We start from the raw sequence: 21,852 nt of genomic DNA, 5'->3' as shown, positions 1-21,852 counted from the left end.
CTTCAGTGGAAAGATCCAAACACATCTCAACTGATTCTGAATTCAGCTTCAAAACCCAGCTCTAAATGGTGCACCATCTTCCATGTCCGTTGGTTTGCTTTTGCAGAGCAAGAAGGGGTCAGCAGTGTAGATAGCCCAGCATTGCTAGGGAGTGTGCAGCCCAGAATTTAGCAAGGTGGTCTGAGTATACACTTCAGATAAAAATATAGAAAACCATATTTTCCTGAGTGAGCGTATAGACTTTTCAGAATAACTGAGAAAGATTTGATGTGCATGCTCTCCTACATATTTGATTTTTGGCTCAGGAAAATAAGCAGAAATAAGATGAAACTGTTGAACTTATTAATCTACAGAAGTTTTTTTCCTTTATCCTGCAAGAAAGTAATTTAGACAGTCTAGTTGTAGTGTAGGTAAATAACAATTAGTAATTAAATGTGACTCACCATATGTCCAGGATTTCCAACTAAATGTCTTATGTGAGTTGTTAAAATTGTATTCTTAATTGCTTTATGGCTAGGGCTTGCAGGCAGTCATCAAGACAAAGACATTAAACAGCATTTGCAATACTAGACGGAGGACACATGTTTCATATTCTCTCTACACTTTAGAGAAAGCTGTTCAGTTAAGACATGGTCACTTTCATCAAAAATGTACTTGTACACCTAAAGCATTTCAAGATGAACTCAAATGCAATATTCATACATAAAATCTTTTGAAACTTACCAAAACTAAAGTGCACTTTCAAAGACCAATTTTAAAATTGGAACAAAGATTAGCATAAATGGTTATATATGTTGCACACATATACCAGGCATTCTGTTGTATATTTCATCTAACTGAAATGATAATTTTATAAGTATTATCCCGATTTAACATATGAAGTAACCAAGAGCTTGATACACTAGATTAGTAGTTTCCAAAATGTTGACTATATGCTATTTTATTATGCAACAATTGATAAATAAAAATAAATCTTTACAAGATGAAAAATATAAAACATTATGAAAAGCATAACAAAAACACTCATGAATACACACTGTGAGCAGCAAAACTAGAACCTCATCACTACTATTAAATCTATGTGCTTCTTCACCGATCTGTGTCCCTCTGTTTCCCAAGAAAGTCAATTATAATTCTAAACTTTGATTCATTCTTACAGCTAGAAGTGTAACTATTTTCTGAAACTAGTCTAGGCATTAATTTATTTATAGATTCTTTTGGTTTGCATAAAACTGCAGCAATGTTCAGGCAGTTATAAGTTTATTGTAAACATGGTAAACATAATTTTCAGATTTTGTACTTTTCACTTTGGATTCATCTATTGGTTTTATGGTTTCAATTTAGTACTTAAACATGCTTTCTGGACAATCACTTACTTTACAATGATTTGATCAGAAAACTCAATTTACCATTGTCCTTTAAAATAGCTTTCTTAAAATTGTTCAAAATTTGAGGCTGAACAAGAGGAGCATCAAATGCACATTTTCATAATTTCTTTTACTTGTTTATTATGTTGTCAAAGGGAATGTTGAGAATGAGGTAAATCAAAATAATTATTTTCTGTTGTTTATGTGCCAGAACCATCAGATTACAGAAACAGCTCAGCTTTTACTTTGGTTACTCTCAGTAGACCTTCTATTTGCCAGGCATTGGCTACAGGCCTTATGCATAATATAGCATTTAATATTTCTGCCTGAATTGTTAATAATATTGATAAGATGGGCCTTCCTTCCTTCCTCTGATCAAATATTTATTAAGAATCTTCCAAGTGGTGAAAGCTATCCTGAAATCTGGAGATTCAAATATGCAAGGATATGATCCAGGATGTAAGAGACTACACAATACTAAGAGGATATGAGTATGTTTATTTTTAAATTCATTTAATAAATCATTTACAAAAACCAATGGAATCTGGAATATAATGGAGTCCTAAAGAAATGTACGCAGGCACTATGGGTGTCTGGAATTGTGGATTGTGACCCTTGGTGATAGGCAGCTGCTGCTCTGAGCAAGTGTCAGCAAAAGGGAGGATGGTGGACACTTCCTCTGTCCCATGTCATCACCAGCAATGCTCACACTGAAGAATATAAGCTACTCCATTTTGTTAACAGAAAAACTCCATTTTGTAAGGTTCCGGGAAAAGAGCCTTTGGATATCCAAGAGCCTTTGGAAATCCCCTGACCTCACCCCACCACCAACGAGTCAATCGGACCCCAGACCAGAATCTCCTGACTTAACGTTCAGGAACTCGTGGTCTACCTAGGTAATAGGGACCAATCAAGAACCAACACACAACCCTGCGAAAGAAAGTGACCAATCAGACGTCCCCCTACCTAGAAATTCTTTTTTTTTTCCATGAACACTCCCTATATAAGCAATGTAATCCAAAACCCGGGGCTCCTCCCTATAGCCTCTGTGTCGGTATCGGTGGGAGCCCCAGCTCGAGCTTGGTAATAAAAACTCTCTTGCTTTTGCATCAGATATCTGCTCCCTGGTGGTCATTGGGAGATTTCGCGACTTGGTCCTAACAACACACTGAATTATAAGGGGGTAGCTGCAGAGCACTTTAACGAAGGCTTGAGAGCAGCCAAAGGGAACGTATGAGATAAGCCTGAAATAGCCTCTCAAACTAGATAGTAAGGAGATGTTCGGAAACTGAGAGGGATATGTCACAAGAATCCTTTCTTCATGTACTGTATGATAATTATAAAGGATCATATTTTAGGATTTGAATCCTAATATTTTTAATATACTGGTAATTAAATATGGAGGGGGTATGTGTTCAAACATTCATGAGTGTGTTTGAGTATGTAGTAATAAAGAGAGTTTTTGTTTTTTACAGCTTTTTAAATTAACCTTTTTCTCTCTTTTTCTAGGCAGGGACCAGACTCTATTGGGAAAACTGGGATGAGCTGATGGGAGGAATTTTGTCATCTTTGTGCTAACCTAGACATATCATTGTGAGTTCATCAGGGAAAATTGCAAAGTCATGATTGTTAAGCAGTTTTTCTTTTTGGTACCATCCCACCTTCATGCCCAAGCTTCTTTGCTTCTCCCTTGTTCTTGCTTCTTGGCACCTACAGCTTTATCAATGCTCTCTGGCAAACCAGAGCCTGCTCTCCAGAGCCTCCTGTCTCTCCTTCCAAATAAAAATTACCTCGACTCCTCCTCCATATCCACCCCTACTTCCGTGTTGCAGATAAAATAGTCATTGATCTGATTATAGAGCTTGATGATAAGATAAATGAATGGGCCATAGCTTTTATCAATGAACATTAAAGAGAATTTGCAGAACTATAAGCCATCTCTATTACAAAAATGTGCTCAATCATTAAGTCATGTCTGACTCTTGTGACCCCATGGGCTGTAGCCCACCAGGTTCCTCTGTCCATGGGATTCTCCAGGCAAAAATACTGGAGTGGGTTGCCATTTCCTCCTCTAGGGGATCTCCCTACCCACTCCTTCCCCAGCCACCAGGGATGGAACCCATGTCTCCCTCCACTCCACACATACACTCCCATGCTGAAAGTAAAATGAAAGAAAGGAGCTTTCCCATCACATACAATTCCTTGCTTCCACTCATCTCCCTTCTCGGACATATATTTTCATGCACAGAGTTTTAACGTGGGAGAGGTTTGTGTGTGTGTTCTAACAAAGTACTCTTAAATGCCAAGTTCCATTTCCCAGAAGTGTCCTGTAGATTGATGCATTGTTTTATGCAAAAGAATGAAACCTTGCTATTAGAAGGGAATATGATATTGACTTGGCCAGAATGAGGTTTAGAAAATGATGTAAATAACTAATATGTTATTCAGTATTTTAAATGTTTTTGTTTCTCTCAGTTATAAATAATTTAATCACCCTGCATCAGAATTCAATGATTAAACAGAAGGATGAAACATCAGTCTTACTTCTTTTGTAGGCAAAGCATATTTCCAACCACATCAAAATAAAACAACTCACAGAAATACTTTTGATTTTAAACACAGGACGGTGCAGTGGAATTAGCTTAATTCTAATTTAAGCTTCTAAAAGGCTCCTAGAGCTAACTCTATCACGCTTAGTCTGGCATACAGTTGGGTGGCTCCATTACCGATGGAAAAACTGCCCAGAGAGGGTAGAAGGTTACTCAACATGGTAAGTAGAATCATAAAAAGGAACCAAGGGTCTCTGACTCACAGTCTAGTGTTTTCTAAAGGCAGACCACACTTAGATCTTTAGATTCATTGCCAACAAACACAACTAGCCGTAGGATCTGAGATCAGGCCACTTGGGAAAAGTATACAAGAGTTGTAATTTCTTGAGCAAGCATAAAGCATATCCCAGAAATACAGTGACTCATTTTGTTTGGCTTCCCAGGTGGCTCAGTGGTAAACAATCTGCCTACCAGTGCAAGAGATGCGGGAGAATCAGCAATGCAGGAGATACAGGAGACGTGGGTTTGATCCCTGGATCAAGAAGATCCCCTGGAGTAAGAAATGACAACCCACTCCTGTATTTTTGCCTGGGAAATCCCATGGACAGAGGGGACTGGTGGGCTACAGTCTATGGGTCACAAAAGAGTCAGACACTGTTGAGTGACTGAGCACGCACACACACAGATCTGTTCATTGCAACCTAACTCTAAGGGGAGGTGAGGGGCAGAGCATCAGGGGTTGCATTATCACCATCCTGCAACCAGACTAGGATGCAGGATGTTGATGGTTGTCTCCAAAAAGAGAAAACAACATAAGACTAAAGGAATGCAAACCAAGGAACTTTAATGTGGACAACTGGGCTATGGAAAGATAAACAGCTTTACAATCTATGGAACTCCCAGAGTGTTTCTTTTCTTTATGTGTTTTTTAAACCTTTTTATTTAATATTGGAATATAGTCAATTTGCAAAGCTATGATAGTTTCAAGTGCACAGAAGAGCAGCTGAACTGTACATGTATTCATTCTACCCCAAACTCTCTTCCCATCCAGCCTGCCACATAATACTGGGCAGAGTTCACGTACTATTAAGTAGGTCCTTGTTGGCTATCCATTGTAAGCATAACAGTGTACATGTGGATGAAAGAGATGTATTTTTGTAGACAAAATAATTTAAAAATTTTTTTCTCTCTCTCTTTTTAAAAGAATTGCCATAGTTTTTGCTTTCCTAAGATCAGAATCTAAACAAGGCTTTGGGTCCTGGTAGTTCATCTGTGAAGAGATGCAGGACACCAGAGAAAAGAAACAGAGAAACGGAACAGGGAAGTGTGTAAAGTCAGTCTGAGCAAGCATCCCTCATTGAGTTGCTGCTGTGGACAACAGGGTCTCCATTTTGGAGTTTCCAGGAAGCAGACAATGTTGGGGGATTGAGAATATTCTCCTTTAAAAGTCTGGAGTAGATAACCATCAGTTCTCCTCATCCAGCCAGTGGTTGAGGATAGCTCCCAGGGGCACAGGTGCGTTATCCTGTCTTCCTCTCCCCACCACCCCCCCCCCCCCCAGCTCCGGGCCACCTGTTCTTGCACACTAGTCAGGCACACTCCTACTACCTTAGTGAAAGTGGAATGAAGAGAGATGCCAGCTTTTGATGTGGAAGTTCCCAGTGCAAGGTGCTGCTGAGATTATTGTCTGGTGCTCTTCCCCACTGTAGTGACCGAAATCAGAGGAACACTGAGGGGTTTGTGACATAGAAAACAATAAAGGTATACGCCTTCCAGCTTTCAACCTAAGATGTTTTTTTCCATTGGAAGGTAGCTGGAATAATAGGGTTGTAAATAAGATCAGGAGAATGGAACAGAGACTGACTCGATCTCAAAGACGCATCTAGCAATTTGAACTAAATTATTTTTGAGTGGCTAGTTTCTGCTATTTTGAGTTGCTATTCTTGGTTTTATCAGAATATCAGCAAATTTTTACTATAAGTTCCAGCTCATTATCCTAATTCTCTCTGAACATTTTTTACTTTGAAACCTTCTACTGCCAATAGTCAGATCCAAAGCATTGACTATCAAAGTACCTCTATAGGTCATCAATGTCATGAACCTCATTCCATAGTTCATCAGGCACTCTAGCCATCAGATCTATCCCTTAAATCAATGTCTCACTTCCACTGTATAATCATAAGGGATTTGATTTAGGTCATACCTGAATGGTCTAGTGGTTTTCCCTACTTTCTTCAATTTAAGCCTGAATTTGGCAATGAGGAAGGAGTTCATGATCTAAGCCACAGTCAGCTCCTGGTCTTGGTTTTGTTGACTGTATACAGCTTCTCCATCTTTGGCTACAAAGAATATAATCAATCTGATTTTGATGTTGACCATCTGGTGATGTTCCTGTGTAGTGTCTTCTCTTACGTTGTTGGAAGAGGGTGTTTGCTATGACCAGTGCATTTTCTTGGCAAAACCTATTAGTCTTTGCCCTGCTTCATTCTGCATTCCAAGGCCAAATTTGCCTGTTACCCCAGGTGTTTCTTGACTTCCTACTTTTGCATTCCAGTCCCCTAGAATGAAAAGGACATCTTTTTGGGTATTAGTTCTAAAAGGTCTTGTAGGTCTTCATAGAACCGTTCAAATTCAGCTTCTTCAGCGTTACTAGTTGGGGCATAGACTTGAATTACCGTGATATTGAATGGTTCGCCTTGGAGACGGACAGAGATCATTCTGTCGTTTTTGGGATTGCATCCAAGTACTGCATTTCAGACTCTTGTTGACCATGATGGCTATTCCATTTCTTCTGAGGGATTCCTGCCTGTGGTAGTAGATATAATGGTTATCTGAGTTAAATTCACCCATTCCAGTCCATTTTAGTTTGCTGATTCTTAGAATGTTGACATTCACTCTAGCCATCTCTTGTTTGACCACTTCCAATTTGCCTTGATTCATTGACCTGACATTCCAGGTTCCTATGCAATATTGCTCTTTACAGCATCTGACCTTGCTTCTATCACTGGTCACATCCACAATTGGGTATTGGTTTTGCTTCTCTCCATCCCTTCATTCTTTCTAGAGCTATTTCTCCACTGACCTCCAGTAGCATATTGGGTACCTACTGACCTGGGGAGTTCCTCTTTCAGTATCCTATCATTTTGCCTTTTCATACTGTTCCTGGAGTTCTCAAGGGAAGAACACTTTGAAGTGGCTTGCCATTCCCTTCTCCAGTGGACCACATTCTGTCAGACCTCTCCATCATGACCCACCCATCTTGGGTTACCCCATGGGCATGGCTTGGTTTCATTGAGTTAGACAAGGCTGTGGTCCTAGTGTGATTAGATTGACTAGTTTTCTGTGAGTATGGTTTCAGTGAGTCTGCCCTCTGATGCCCTCTTGCAACACCTACCATCTTACTTGGGTTTCTCTTACCTTGGGCATGGGGTATCTCTTCACAGCTACTCTAGCAAAGCGCAGCTGCTGCTCCTTACCTTGGATGAGGGGTGTCTCCTCACTGCTGCCCTTCCTGATCTTCAACGTGTGATGGCTCCTCTAGGCCCTCCTGCACCCAGGCACCCACCGCTCCTTAGACGTGGGGGGGATCCTCCCAGCTGCCATCCCTGACCTCGGATGGGGGTAGCTCCTCTGGGACGTTCCTGCGCCATCGCAGCCTGGCACTCTCGGCTTCTGCCCCTGACCTCGGACATGGGGTAACTCCTCTCGGCCGTGCTTAGTGTGCCTGCCGGTTGCAGTCGCCTGAGCTTAGAATAGCACGAAGAGATAAGAAAGCCTTCTTTAGTGATCAATGCAAAGAAATAGAGGAAAACAACAGAATGGGAAAGACTAAAGGTCTCATCAAGAAAATTAGAGATACCAAGGGAATATTTCATGCAAAGATGGGCCCAATAAAGGACAGAAATGGTATGGACTTAACAGAAGCAGAAGATATTAAGAACAGGTGGCAAGAATACACAGAAGAACTGTACAAAAAAGATCTTCACGACCCGGATAATCACGATGGTGTGATCACTCATCTAGAGCCAGACATCCTGGAATGTGAAGTCAAGTGAGCCTTAGAAAGCATCACTACAAACAAAGCTAGTAGAGGTGGTGGAATTCCAGTTGAGCTGTTTCAAATCCTGAAAGATGATGCTGTGAAAGTGCTGCATTCAATATGCCAGCAAATTTGAAAAACTCAGAAGTGGCCACAGGACTGGAAAAGGTCAGTTTTCATTCCAATCCCAAAGAAAGGCAATGCCAAAGAATGCCCAAACTACCGCACAATTGCACTCATCTCACATACTAGTAAAGTAATGCTCAAAATTCTCCAAGCCAGGCTTCAGCAATACGTGAACCGTAAACTCCCTGATGTTCAAGCTGGTTTTAGGAAAGGCAGAGGAACCAGAGATCAAATTGCCAACATCTGCTGGATCATGGAAAAAGCAAGAGAATTCCAGAAAAACATCTATTTCTGCTTTATTGACTTAAAGGCTTTATATGCCAAAGCCTTTGACTGTGTGGATCATAATAAACTGTGGAAAATCCTGAAAGAGATGGGAATACCAGACCACCTTACCTGCCTCTTGAGAAATCTGTATGCAGGTCAGGAAGCAACAGTTAGAACCAAACATGGAACAACAGACTGGTTCCAAATAGGAAAAGGAGTATGTCAAGGCTGTATATAGTCACCCTGCTTATTTAACTTCTTTGCAGAGTACATCATGAGAAACGCTGGACTGGAAGAAACACAAGCTGGAATCAAGATTGCCGGGAGAAATATCAATAACCTCAGATATGCAGAAGACACCACCCTTATGGCAGAAAATGAAGAGAAACTTAAAATCCTCTTGATGAAAGTGAAAGAGGAGAGTGAAAAAGTTGGCTTAAAGCTCAACATTCAGAAAACGAAGATCATGGCATCTGGTCCCATCACTTCATGGGAAATAGATGGGAAAACAGTGGAAACAGTGTCAAACTTTATTTGGGGGGGGCTCCAGAATCACTGCAGATGGTGATTGCATCCATAAAATTAAAAGATGCTTACTCCATGGAAAAAAAGTCATGACCAACCTAGATAACATATTCAAAAACAGAGACATTACTTTGCCAACAAAGGTCTGCCTAGTCAAGGCTATGGTTTTTCCAGCAGTCATGTATGGATGTGAGACTTGCACTGTGAAGAAGGCTGAGCACTGAAGAATTGATGGTTTTGAAGTGTGGTGTTGGAGAAGACTCTTGAGAGTCCCTTGGACTGCAAGGAGACCCAACCAGTCCATTCTGAAGGAGATCAACCCTGGGATTTCTTTGGACTGATTTTGAAGCTGAAACTGCAGTACTTTGACCACCTCATGCGAAGAGTTGACTTATTGGAAAAGACTCTGATGCTGGGAGGGATTGGGGGCAGGAGAAGAAGGGGACGACAGAGGATGAGATGGCTGGATGGCATCACTGACTCAATGGACGTGAGTTTGAGTGAACTCTGGGAGTTGGTGATGGGCAGGGAGGCCTGGAGTGCTGCGATTCATGGGGTCACAAAGAGTCGGACACGACTGAGTGACTGAACTGAACTGATAGGTCATCAGCACTTCCCTGATAGCTCAGTTGGTAAAGAATCCACTTGCAATGCAGGAAACCCCAGTTTGATTCCTGGGTCAGGAAGATATGCTGGAGAAGGGATAGTATTCTTGGCTTTCCCTTATGGCTCAGCTGGTAAAGAATTCACCTGCAATGTGGGAGACCTGGGTTCCATCCCTGGGTTGGGAACATCCCCTGGAGAAGGGAAAGGCTACCTACTCCAGTATTCTGCCTGGAGAATTCCATGGACTCTATAGTCCATGGGGTTACAAAGCACTGGACAGGACTGAAAGATTTTCACTTACTGACTTTATAGGTCATCACGGTTGCCCAAAAGAAAGAACTTCCAGGTGATTCTGCACATTTCATCATCAAATTCAAAACAGGGGCAACTCCTAGAGTTGCATTCAAGGAGCATCTACAGGGACTTCAACTGTGGTATAAATTTTATTTCCTAAAGCGGAACAACTATTTACTAGATAATTTTTACACCATTCTTAACTTCTAAAATATTTTATAATAATTTTTAAGCTACTCAATTGAAAAGAAAGAAAGGATTATATGCTTCTTTATGATTATTTACCTGTCAAGACTGAGAATGTCTTATTAACTCTACAGACACCTATAAATGGTAATCAGTAGAACAATAGAATAGATCATGCAGAGATTTCATGCAAGTTCTTTTGTTCACTTACTTAACAGGAAAGAATAATTACATGATTGAGAAGCAGTGATGAATATTCTTCCAAAAGAAGTTTTTGCAGAATCTATGTCCTCTCTTTAAACTTCTGCCTGGCTGAGACTCTACACCATACTTTTCTTCACCATTAGATGTACACATCTCTCCTTCCAGAGAAGGTCATCAACCTACCTTTGGCTTTGCCTTGATATTTTCCTTTTTCCTTCTTATTTACTAATCAGTTCAATTCAGTTGCTCAGTCATGTCTGACACTTTGTGACCCCACGGACTGCAGCACAACAGGCTTCCCTGTCTATCACTGTTTACTCATAGTCGAACCTTTTTTTTCTTTTTAATATATTTTAAAATTTATTTTAATTTTGGCTGTGCTGGGTCTTCAGTGGTGTGTGGGCTTTGCTCCAGTTGCAGTGAGCAGGGGTTCCTCTTGGTTGCAGTGCTCTTCAATGGGGTGGCTCCTCTTGTTTCAGAGCACCGGCTGTAGGTGCGTGGGCTTCTAGTCGTGGCACACGGACCCAATTGCTCTGCAGCATGTGAAATCCTCCCAGACCAGAGATCGAACCTGTGTCCCCTGCATTGGCAGGTGGGTTCTTATCCACTGTACCACCAGGGCATTCTGAACTTGTATTTTTAGATTGCCAGGAGAGGCATGCTTATATTCAATTTGATATTGTCTTTGTTAATATACTCATAACCTTACCAGTCAATTTTACTTGCCTCCAGTTATGTCCTATAAATCATAATCTTTTGCTGACATGTTCAGCACTGTCTAATTTCTGAGCATTCACTAATTCACTAATCTCTGAGAATTTACTTTAGAAGGTGGGACTGATGCTCTAGAATTTGCAATACTACTGCCTACTTAGCTTGTTTTGAAATTTTCAGGAGGGTAATACATTAATTTTGAAGCATTCTAACATGACATAGATATTTTATATCATAGATATAAATAAATATCATAGATATTTTATATCATCTCACTCACTGCATCCTCAATTTCTATTATAGTGTTGGAATCAATATTTGACTAACATTTATTTCAAAGTTATGTGAGACTCTTGAAACACCTCTGCAGGAAGAAAGAGATAAAAACACTAACAGGGCCTGCAAATAGCAATCAATATTGCTCTTTTTAAAAAATTGCATGCTTATTTCTAAGGAGATGGCAACCATTAGTATAGGTAGTTGCATCTTTAAATAAGTATCATCGTGTATTACTGGTGAGTAAAATTTTAAAGGAAATTATGGGCTTTTCAGACTTCTCCATGTCCCTATTGGAATATAAAAACACATTCCTGGATAACCATAGGATTTCCATAAGCCGATGAAAAGGTTACTCAGTAGGTGAAATACTCTAGACTACAAACCACTTACATATGACTGCCTTAAAATTATGTAAATGTCCTATTTTAAAAGCACTCATATCATCAAGAAAATAAACTTATTGTGCAAAAGTCATTTAATCCCTGACTCTTCCCTGAAATGTCTGCAGGCAATTCACTGAATTCAATTTCATGAAATACTGTTCTGAAGGAGATTCGTAGATTTCAAACAGATTTATTATAATGACTGTAAACATTCTTTTGGGTTCATTTTCTTTGATGTCCTCATGCAGAAATGAATCATATGTCAATATAAGGACTTTTTCCTAGTGTGCATTCTATTGATTGCTTGCATTCTCTGATGAGCAAATCCCAGTGTATCTGACTCCAGCTATGTTTGTGGCCACTTAACCAGACTCTGTAGATTGCAACCTGGTCCCTGGTTATTTCTATGGTCTAAAGACTGGTCCAAATTTTTACACACTTGGTTCCATTAATTATGTGGACACAGGCCTTGAGCAAAGAGTATCACCAGATGAAATGAATGGACTATATTGCGGTTAACTTGATGGGCCCAGCAGAAGGTGATGAAAACACTGAATTGGCAACAGATCTCCAAAAGCAGCGATATACAGCACTCCACCCTGAATAACATCTCTATTGAGCTGTTACTCAATACAAACTGATGAATGATGTTGACAATTACCATAAAACTCTGATCTTTAAATGTGCAAATATGTATTGTGAATGACAAAGATGCAATTAGTCCATTCCTTTGAGAAAGTGAACGTTGTTCAGTTGCGTCTGACTCTTTGCAAGTGTATAGTCCATGGAATACTCCAAGCCTGAATACTGGAGTGGGTAGCCTTTCCTTTCTCCAGGGGTTCTTCCCAATCTAGGGATGGAACCCAGGTCTCCCGCATTACAGGCAGATTCTTTACCAGCTGAGCCAGGAGTGAAGCCCAAGAATACTGGAGTGGGTAGCCTTTACCTTCTCTAGCATATCTTGCTGACCCAGGAATCGAAACAAGGTCTCCTGTATTGCAGGAGGATTCTTTACCAACTGAGCTATCAGGCAAGCCCACTCATTCCTGTGGGGCTCCTAAAATCTTAGATGAAATTAATTTCTATGCTGAACACAGTACTTAGTGCTTAGTTCCCAACCTCAGAGGCAAATAGCTTAACCTTAGAATACTATATAAACAAGGAAAAAACTGGGAATACAAAGATCTAGTTTGTGTCATTGATGAGTTCATAACCTAGAGCAAGAGAGATACTTTATAATATAAATATTAATAGAGTTGCAAGGAGCTTCAAAGTGCATTTCATGCTATCTAAAAACAGAGAAAAGTTAATATTATATTAATTAATATTGGGTAAATTGATACTATTATCCAACTCTAAAGGCTGTTATGAGGACTAACTGCAGAGGACTGTTATAGGAAGAGTGTTCAAAATAATTCTTGGTACATGTTATATGTTAGCAATTATTTGCACTTGTTATCATTATGGAAATTCCACACTTCCTTGTGTTTAGTTCCTGCATGGTAGCAGCTATCATTTAATGGATGCCTACTACATATGATACATCTTATTCCAAATAATAATTGTTAATCCTTTTAATAACTCTCTGAAATATCTGTTATAGATCCTGATCTATAAATTGAAAATTCAACATTCTGAAATTAAATAATTTTCCCAATTTTAGCTGCAGTAAATCTAGATTGAACATTCAGCCTATACTTTTCTACTAAACTACACAGTCCCATGGATAGAGATCACTAATGGAGAATTGGGATTCAACTGCTTAGTTCTCCAGCAGTTGTTCTCTGAGAGATTGGCTTTCTTTAAACATTGTTTATTTACTGTATTTGTTTTTGGCCATGCTGGGTCTTCGTTGCTGCCCACCAGCTTTCTCTAGTTGCACTGAGCAGGGGCAACACTATTGTGGAGCACTGGCTTCTCATTGCTGTGGTTTCTCTCATTATGGAGCATGAGGAAGCTCTGGGTGTATGGGCTTCAGTAATTGCAGCATGCAGGCTCAGTAGCTGCAACTTGTGGGCTGAGTTACTCTGCAGCATGTGGGATCTTCCTGGACTAGGGATCAAAACCGTGTCCACTGCACTGGCAGATGGATTCTTAACCGCTGAACCACAGGGAAGTCTGGGATTGTCTCTTTCAATCCACCCTTTGTTCCCTTTTGAAGCAAAGACAGACACTTGAGATAGTGAACTATTATAACTTATAGGGAACTGGCAAATATATAAAAACTAAACTTAGTACATTTTTTTAACACTTCCTCTCTTTTTACAGGTGGCCTGTGAAGAAGATGGAGTCTGTAATCCTCCATGAGTGGGAAAAAAAAGCATTTGAACATTAAACTTCCATATCCAATGGTTTGTAGGAAAATTTATATTTCTAGGTGTATCATGTCATGTTCATAAGACAGTATTAATAATCTCAATTCATCCCAAAGTACTGAGCAATCAGGAGAGAACTGGATAAACATGATCCATGAGGAATAGAGCTGAATGAAGCCATAGGGAAGAAACGTGCTTTGCTTAGGCAGGACTTGCACTGATGACCTGACCAGCCTACTCTTTGTCTGTTTCCATGCTATGTCCTTCTCAAAGTAAACTAAGTAGGCAAAATAAACTGATTAAACTGGGTTTTTGACAATACTCTACTGTCTTTTAGAATGGGCAGCTGTGTTTATTTTCAAGTTTTAAAACTTAGATATGTATGTGTGTGCATGTGCATTTTCCTTTCTTAAAAGGTAATAAATGGTTAAAATTTATTAAAATGGTAACTGTGGGTCAGGACTGTCTATTGCTTTACATTATTTCATTTAATCTTTGCAACAGTTCTATTGGTTAAGTATTATTATCCCATTTTCACAAATGAGGAAACTGAGGCCCAAAATAACAAGGCCTGGTAGTGTATATGAGATCATAGAGCTAGTAAAAATGATAAGCTAGACAGCCAAATGCAGACCTTGAGTTTTTAAGTGTAATGTTAGACCACTTTTTATGTTCTTTAGAATATTTGAAAAATAATTGAAAATGTCACATAATTGCATTGCTAAGATATAGCTATGCCAAAGCCTTTGACTGTGTGGATCACAATACACTGTGGAAAGTTCTGAAAGAGGTGGGAATACCAGACCACCTGACCTGCCTCTTGAGAAATCTGTATGCAGGTCAGGAAGCAACTGTTAGAACTGGACATGGAATAGATAGGAAAAGACTGGTTCCAAATAGGAAAAGACTGGTTCCAAATAGGAAAAGATTGGTTCCAAATAGGAAAAGGAGTCTGTCAAGGCTGTATATTGTCACCCTGCTTATTTAACTTTTATTCAGGGTACATCATGAGAAACACTGGGCTGGAAGAAGCACAAGCTGGGATCAAGATTGCTGGGAGAAATATCAATAACCTCAGATATGCAGATGACACCACCCTTACGGCAGAAAGTGAAGAAGAACTAAAGAGCCTCTTGATGAAAGTGAAAGAGGAGAGTGAAAAAGTTGGCTTAAAGCTCAACATTTAGAAAACGAAGATCATGGTATCTGGTCCCATCACTTCATAGCAAATAGATGGGGAAACAGTGGAAACAGTGTCAGACTTTATTTTTTTGGGCTCCAAAATCACTGCAGATGGTGATTGCAGCAGTGATATTAAAAGATACTTACTCCTTGGAAGGAAAGTTATGACGAACCTAGACAGCATATTAAAAAGTAGAGAAGTTACTTTGCCAACAAAGGTCCATGTAGTCAAGGCTATGGTTTTTCCAGTAGCCATGTATGGATGTGAGAGTTGGACTATAAAGAAGGCTGAGCACCAAAGAATTGATGCTTTTGAACTGTGGTGTTGGAGAAGACTCTTGAGAGTCCCTTGGACTGCAGGGAGATCCAATCAGTCCATCCTAAAGGAAATCAGTCCTAGGTGTTTATTGGAAGGACTGATGTTGAAGCTGAAACTCCAGTACTTTGGCCACCTGATGTGAAGAGCCAACTCATTTGAAAAGACCCTGATGCTGGGAAAGACTGAGGGTAGGAGGAGAAGGGGATGACAGAGGACGAGATGGTTGGATGGCATCACCGACTCGATGGACATGGGTTTGGGTGGACTCTGGGAGTTGGTGATGGACAGGGAGGCCTGGCATGCTGTGGTTCATGGGATCGCAAAGAGTCTGACATGGCTGAGCGACTGAAATGAACTGAAGATATAGTCAGTCTGTATTTTGAAACTTTTGTGTACATAGCGAATACTTTCCCAAGGCAAAGTTTTCACATTTTTCACTTAATGTATCATAATGCACAATTTAAGGTATTTTAAATTGTTTGAACACGATGACTTCTTCATTTACCATGAAGAAAATCATTTATTTAACAACTTTCATGTTTTTAACAATTTATGGTACATTCATTTTTATCATAAAAATCTTACATTTATATCTTTGTGTTTAAAGTTTATAATGCAGATATGTAAGATGAATTCTTAGAATATATTCTTGGAAGTCTAATTCCTATCCCAAAGACATGATTTTGTTTTAATGCTCCAGATTTTTTTTAATAAAAAATAATTTAAAACTTCCCATGAGACTTTTTGTTGACCCCTTATTTGCCCTTTTGCAATGGCTTTACCTCCCAAAGAATTTCTAATCATTTAGAGTTAGAAGACAAGTTCATTTCAAAATAAAGGCCACTGTTTACTTTAGCTGATATTAATTTAACAAGTTAGTGTTTGCAATTCTTGAAATGTATTTTCTCCCATCATTTTACTCATTAAATGCAGGCTTTGTTTTCTTGAGTACTTCTGGATCAAGTGCCACTTACCCCAGAAAGTCTGGCTTTCCAGTCTCTCTCTTCCAAGCTTTCACATTCTGTCTGTCTCACAATATTACTCAACCATGACTTCTATCTCTTGGTTCAAGCTAGATCTACTGCTTTCTTAGCTTTTCTGGTGGCTGACGGCTTGCTTTCAGTGGGGACAGAGGTCTGGACATGGGCTTTGCATATGAGGATGTCTGCTTGTCCTCCCAAGTCCTCTGACTTCCCCTGGGGGTTGGGCTGTATGGTCAGACTTTTACGTGGAGTTGTTCTGTAACATATCATGTCTAGGCAGGTGGGAAAGGAAAAATCTTCCAACCCACAAAAAATCTCATAAGCATGACCAGAGTGTAATTCAAAAGCCTGGAGATAAGTAGAACTATGATTATTCTCAATACCATAATTCAGCACTTAACAAATTCACCGTGAAGAGATAAGCTCCACTCAAACCCAGGTCTCCGCAATTGCAGGCAGATTCTTTACTGTCTAAGCCACCAGGGAAGCCCTTTCAATTGCACACTTAGTGCTAAATACACATTGCCAACAAAAGATAGAATAACACAAGTTAACTGGCAAATAAGTCTAAACCTTTTAATGAAAGGACTGGGAAGAGCTCAAAAAGTTGCAAAAATGATGGCCATGGGAGCTTGCAGAAGATCATTAGAGACCAAATGTACTGTCCATGACAGCTTCCTGTTTAGATATTGGTATCAGCCTTATAGAAATAGAGATCAGAAGGAGTAGAATCCTGTGAATCAAGCTCAGGACTAGGACTAGGAGATAAGAATTAGAAAACCTGGGCTCTAATCCTAGCCTTGACAATTACTTTATATATTTGAACAAATTATTTAACTTTTGTTTCTCAATAGCAAGTGCTAACTATGAGAGAAATTACAATAACAAGTACTAACTATAAGAAAAATGACAAAGCAATCCTTTTAGGTAAAATTCATCTGAAGAAGATGTAGGAATAGAAGTCACTGTTCAGCTTTCAGTTCATATCATCTTTTAAATGTGTGTACGTGTTTTAATGTCATTATTGACAAAGTCTTATGAAAAAATGGAAACGGTTGCCACATTCCAGTATTTAATAGTTTAAATCATTCTAAAATGTTGGCCAACTGGTGGAGGCATTAACAGAGATCAAAGCCTCATGAAGATATTAACTGAGCATCACATGTCTTCAATTATTCATTTCCCAAAAGAAGGAAAATACAGACTCATTTTGTTAAACATATGTTGACAGATTCTTGGAACCACAGAAAAGGGAATAGACAATCTTTTTCAAAACCTTTTTAGACATTTATCTCTAATTCTTGGTGAAAATTCTTAGCAAAAAATGTATCCTGGCTGAGGCATGGGAGGTCAGGGAACATAGCAGAGAGGTAATGGTATAATCTAGGGATAGACAGCCAAGAGCTTGGAATACTTACAAATTCACTGAAACAAACATGGCTTGAGTGTCTCTGACCAAAATCTTGATCTTAGATAGGAAAAACTAGAAAATAAAATGGAATATAGTGTGGAATGCATTTTCATTTAAAGCCAAACAGTCTAAGTAATGGGATATGTAGCAAAAAGTTCCTCGGAAACTACTGCATTACACAGCTTATCAGAGAAGCATATTATTATTCTTTTTTGTTTTGTTTTTTTGGCCACATGGTGCAGCCATGGCCCACATGGTATCCTAGTTCCCCAATCAGGGTTTGAACCATACCCCCTGAAGTGGAAATGCAGAGTCTTAACCGACAGACCTTCAGGAAAGTCTCAGAAGTCTGTTGTTATTGATAAAGGGGATCCTTTCATTTCTAGCATGATTATTTATTCTAATGTGAGAGAGGAAAATAGACCTATATTAGTATATCTCCAAGGATCTCGTCAATCAGTACTTGGAAAACTATGCTGAAAAGGAAATCCACATCTTTTTGCTTGACAGAAAAATAAGATAGTAAAATGCTAGGCTGGAGGCCCACATTTATATTTTCTGTCGTCAGTTTGCAATTTATAAGTGGGTTATATTCAAAAATTTTAAATCCAGGTTGGGTTGTTAGTATTTGACATGTTTTCCCTATAGAAATAGCGTGCTGAATGCTGGATTGCTTCACAGAATAATCCCTTTTCTGACACAGCATCAACACACACACACACGCACATGCATATATACATAAATCCATGACCTTTCTAATCTCAAATATCAGGCAGTATGACATAGTACAGATTTTAGTGATGGAACACAGTAACACCCACCAGTAATCATTTGGGGCTAAATTAGTGGCCTTATGAAATATATTTAATTTCTGTCAATTTTATTTTACTCATTTTGAAGATGGAAATCATAACTTCCTTATAGAGTGGTTAATTGTCAGCCTTGAGTAAGGCAAGGTAAGCAAAAGTTCTTTTTACATTGCATTATCCTCCAAAATGTTAATTATTAATGTTCTCTAGTACTCTATGGTTTAGCTCCTCTTTGGATTGAATCACCCTTGGTGATTCAAAGTTGATAACTAAGCACTGTTTATAATGTCTCCATAGAGAAAAGTGCATTGTGTGCCTAGAAAAGGCCGCAGCAGGTTGAGAAGTATGGTGTCCTCAGCTGTGGTGCTGCCAGTCAGCCGTCTGGCCTCTAGAAATATTTTTTCACTGTACCCTCTCCTTTTCCTGGCTCTAATGATCACTGTTTCCCAGAAAGCGATGTGTATCTATTCTCATCCCTCTGGTGAGGCCCTGTCCTGTGTTTGCCATATTATCCTTTTTTTTTTTTTTCATAACTGCCTTGGCTCTATTCTCTAGCTGTCCCATGCATCTGAGATTTATTAAGATTCTACTGAGTGACTTCACCTTGACTTTTCACTTTCATGCATTGGAGAAGGAAATGGCAACCCACTCCAGTATTCTTGCCTAGAGAATCCCAGGGATGGGGGAGCCTGGTGGGCTGCCGTCCATGGGATCACACAGAGTCAGACACGACTGAAGCGACTTAGCAGCAGCAGCAGCAGCAGCAAACTGTTAGGAGGCAAGACCCAAATTTTGCACCTGTACACTCAGGGTACCTAGTACAGCTTTAGGAACAAAATTGGCACTTGATCAATGCTAAGTAGAGACCAGGAGGGCACTTTCTAAGTAAAGTTAATGCTATCATAGAGTGAGAAGGTGAAAATAGCCCTGTTGTCTCTAAGAAGTATTCGGTTGGCCAAAAATTTGGGTTTTTCTGTAAGATGGTATGGAAAAACCCAAATGAAAATTTTGGCCAATCCAATATTATAAAGATTGAAGGAAAGGCAATAAATCCAAACCACATGGCTTAGTGGTAGTGATGCATAAAAGATTTATGAGCCATGGCCAAGCCTGAAGATATTTGAGAAGCAAATCACTTGATAAAAATGCTTAGTAAGAGTATTTACTCAAGAAACAGAGAAGTTCCTCAGATCCAGAAGTTTAGAAAGATAATTTTTTAATGGGAAAAGAGAAAAGAATTTATTAGGAAGTCATTTGCAGGGGAATCAATTTAGGTTCATTCTATACTGACTAAATCTAAGAAATTATATCATTCAGGCTGTAAAGTAGATATTTAACTCTGACTTGTCATTTGCACCACCTACAACAGATAGATAATTACCTCTCCTTTATATATTTTGAGCTGTGTTGACTTAACTAAAAGCTTAAATCATAAATACAATAGTTAATATTTTAAACATATGCTGCTTTGTGCCAAGACTATTTCACCTGCTTTGTATGGATTATGATATTTAATCATTGCACTAATGTAATGATTTAGGCACCACTGAGAGACATTACTTTGCCAACAAAGGTCCATCTAGTCAAGGCTATGATTTTTCCAGTGGTCATGTATGATGTGAGAGTTGGACTGTAAATAAAGCTGAGTGCCAAAGAACTGATGCTTTTGAACTGTGGTGTTGGAGAAGACTCTTGAGAGTCCCTTGGACTGCAAGGAGATTCAACCAGTCCATTCTGAAGGAGATCAGCCCTGGGATTTCTTTGAAAGGAATGATGCTGAAGCTGAAACTCCAGTACTTTGGCCACTTCATGTGAAGATTTGACTCATTGGAAAAGACTCTGATGCTGGGAGGGATTGAGGGCAGGAGGAGAAGGGGACGACAGAAGATGAGATGGCTGGATGGCATCACTGACTCGATGGATGTGAGTCTGAGTGAACTCCAGGAGTTGGTGATGGACAGGGAGGCCTGGCGTGCTGCAATTCATGGGGTCGCAAAGAGTCGGACATGACTGAGTGACGGAACTGAACTGAACTAAGGAAACTGTTGCAGGTTTGATCCCTGGGTCGGGAAGATCTGGAAAAGAAAATGGCCACCCACTCCAATATTCTTCCTTGGAGAATCCCATGGACAGAGGAGCCTGGTGGGCTAGAGTCCACAGGGTCACAAGGAGTCGGACACAACTGAAGTGACTTAGCACGGCATGAGAAAACTGTAGCTGAGAAATTTTAAATATCTTGCCAAGGCTGAACAAGTGGTGAAACCAGGGTTGAACTCAACAATCCGTATTTCCAAACCATGTTTCTCAACCACTATGACATAACACCATCTAAATATGAAGAACACTTATTTACTTATGTGGGCTAATTCTGTGTATTGATGGGGGAAAAAATCTCACCTCCCTCTATGTTAATGCATAGATGCATAATGTAATGCTCCAGATGCATTACAATCATTCTTTATATTGGGTTAGCTTGTAAGTTTGTTCAGATTTTTCCCTAAGAAGTAACTGAAAAACCCAAAAGAACTGTTTGGCCAACCCAATACTTTCAACTCCCAACTGCCCTGTCTGTTGGTCTTTCCTTCTTGCCTCATTTCCCACGCTTTATCCAGTTGAAAATATTGCACAAGGGCTCATCTGTCCATTGGTGGTCTGTGGCTAATCCAGGTTATGTGTTAGTGGGAAACAGAGAGCAAGCGGTCTGGCAAGCAAGCGGTCTGGCAAGTAAAGAGTTTCATTCTATTCTCGTCCTTTTCTAAAACCCTCAAGTCATGATCCAAAACAGTGCCTAATCTTCTGCCTGGCTTCTCACCAGGACTGTCTTTGAGGCTAGGCATACTGAGGCTGAGGTCATGGTGTGTGACTTTTCATCTTTCACAGCGTATATAAGGAGAAGCTCAAAACTGATGGGGAGGCAACTTCTACTGTGTGCCCACTTTGTACCAGTCTAGCTACTCTCTATAAACTGTTTCCTGTGACCTTTACAACAGCCTTTGGAAGTGGGAAGTACTCTAATTATCTCAGAGGGAAACGAGGTGGTCCCAGTTCTAGAAAAATGTCCACATTCACACCACTTGTTTAAATATTTATTTATCAGCTGCACTGGGTCTTCATTGCTGCACACGGGCTTTTTCTACTTTTGGCGCATGGGAGCTTCTCTCTAGTTGCAGCAGGCGGGCTTCTTGTTATAGTGTGTAGGCTTCCCTTGTTGCAGAGCGCGATCTCTTTAGTTGTGGTGTATGTGGGTTTAGTTGTTTCCTGGCCTGAGTGAGTGAGTGAAGTTGCTCAGTCCTG

At 39.7% G+C, this 21,852-nt stretch overlaps 1 long non-coding RNA gene across 5 annotated transcripts in view; it reads left to right on the top strand.

Annotated features, from left to right (window-relative positions):
• Positions 1–16,088, top strand: part of LOC105615523 (uncharacterized) — a 71,586-nt gene extending 55,498 nt beyond the window's left edge. The window contains exons 3-6 of one of the 5 annotated variants that reach the window (XR_009601072.1): positions 2,877–2,960; positions 4,360–4,471; positions 13,808–13,890; positions 14,854–16,088. This is a non-coding gene — a long non-coding RNA (uncharacterized LOC105615523). Of the gene's footprint in view, positions 1–2,876; positions 2,961–4,359; positions 10,756–13,807 lie in introns of all 5 variants that reach the window. The other 4 variants (XR_009601075.1, XR_009601074.1, XR_009601071.1 and 1 more) reach the window with 4 other exon arrangements.
• Positions 16,089–21,852: the final 5,764 nt, after the last annotated feature.

The sequence above is a fragment of the Ovis aries genome, chromosome 6 (genome assembly GCF_016772045.2).
Source record: "Ovis aries strain OAR_USU_Benz2616 breed Rambouillet chromosome 6, ARS-UI_Ramb_v3.0, whole genome shotgun sequence".
Taxonomy (NCBI): Eukaryota; Metazoa; Chordata; class Mammalia; order Artiodactyla; family Bovidae; genus Ovis; species Ovis aries.
The sequence above is the reverse complement of the archived record's forward strand: the minus strand, read 5'-3'. Positions and strand labels throughout refer to the sequence as shown.